Raw genomic sequence first — 2,004 nt, forward strand, 5'->3', positions numbered from 1 at the left:
TTTTTAAAGAAATGGAGTCTCCCTCTGTTGCCTGGGCTGGAGTCTTGGCTCACTGCAGCCTCCGCCTCCTGGGATTCTCATGCCTCAGCCTCCTAAGTAGCTGGGATTACAGGTGTGCACCACCACACTCAGCTAATTGTTTTTTTTGGAGACCAAGTCTTGCTCTGTTGCCCAGGCTGGAGTGCAGTGGTGTAATCTCAGCTCACTGCAATCTCTGCCTTCAGGTTCAAGCAATTCTCCTGCCTCAGCCTCACAAGTAGCTGGGATTACAGGCGCCGGCAACCATGCCTAGCTAATTTTTGTATTTTTAGTCGAGATGGGGTTTCACCATGTTGGCCAGGCTGGTCTTGAAGTGCTGACCTCGGGTGATCCCTTGGCCTCCCAAAGTGTTAGGATTACAGGTGTGAGCCACTGTGCCCAGGCTGTTTAAAATTTTTTTTTTTTTTTTAGACAGAGTCTCACTCTGTCGCTCAGGTTGGAGTGCAATGGTACAATCTCGGTTCATTGCATCTTCCACCTTCCGGGTTTAAGCAGTTCCCTGCCTCAGCCTCCTGAGTAGCTGAGATTACAGGCATATGCCACCATGCTGGCTAATTTTTGTATTTTTAGTAGAGACGGGGTTTCACCATCTTGGCCAGGCTCGTCTTGAACTCTTGACCTCATGATCTACCTGCCTCGGCCTTCCAAAGTGCTGGGATTACAGGTGTGAGCCACCGTGCCCAGCTAAAATAATTTTTTTAGGGATAGGGTTTCACTGTTGCCCAGGCTGGAGTGCAGTGGCACAAATGTGGCCCACTGCAGCCTTGACCTACTGGGCCCAAGTGATCCTCCCACCTCAGTGGGCCAAGTCATCCTCCCTCCTCCTGAATAGCTGGGATCAGAGGCACAGGTGCCACCATGCTTGGCTAAGTTTTGAAATTTTTTTGTAGAGTTGGGGTCTCTTGCCATGTTGCCATGACTTGAACTTCTGGGCTCAAGTGATCTTCCCGCTTTGGCCTCCCAAAGTGCTCGGAAGGTTGATTTCTGATTAGCCCAATTCTGGGAATGCCTCTAAGATTTGTATTTTATCTACTGTTGCTTGTGTAAGAGCATGTACTTACCATAATTTCTCCTTAGATCAAAATGATCTTGATCGTAAATCCTGGCCTTAGGCAGATTCACCAAGTATTCTTGCCTTGCCCCACAGGGTAGACTTCAATTGTCCTATGGGTTCCTTCCCTGTGGTAAGTCCTGAGTTAGGGGGTAATGTCCTGGGGCTCCACCATTGGGTCTCACCACCACCCAAGACACAGACATGGTTTCCATTTATAAATTCTTATTAAATATGTCTAAGAAACTGAATTTGTCAGCTTCCTTTTTCAGCCTCTTAGCTTCCTTGGGCTTTGAGGGTAGGTGTGCATAGACCTGAGCACTGTGCAATAGCCCCCTAACAGCTTTCCATATTCTTTCCGTCTAATAGGCCACTCTAGATAGCTGAACATGTGGAGGTTGCTGGAGGATGGCATGCCTAGGGAGGGCATGGAAGTTCCATACTCGCCTCCCTCCCTGCCCCCTAAATGCAATCTCTATCTCCTTGAATTATCAAAATACAATCTCTAAGAATATACAGGCCAGTCCAGGTAGGTTATGCCTGTAATCCCAGCACTTTAGGAGGTGGAGATGGGAGGATCCCTTGAGCTCAGGAGTTTGAGACTGGGTAATACAGTGAGACCTCGTTTCTAGAAAAAACAAAATCAAAGAAAAATAAGAATATATAAATCACATGCTAGGTGAGGAGGGGAGGGAGGAGAGACAGGCATTTCTCACAGATAATTCACATACATAATCACCCTATGTCCATTTAGGACCATGTTTAGTCCAGTTTGTTATTTATGATTAAAAGAACAGGGATGAGGCCGGGCGCGGTGGCTCAAGCCTGTAATCCCAGCACTTTGGGAGGCCAAGGCGGGTGGATCACGAGGTCAAGAGATCGAGACCATCCTGGTCAACATGGTGAAACCCCGT

The sequence above is a fragment of the Cebus imitator genome, unplaced genomic scaffold (assembly GCF_001604975.1).
Source record: "Cebus imitator isolate Cc_AM_T3 unplaced genomic scaffold, Cebus_imitator-1.0 Scaffold96, whole genome shotgun sequence".
Classification (NCBI taxonomy): Eukaryota; Metazoa; Chordata; class Mammalia; order Primates; family Cebidae; genus Cebus; species Cebus imitator.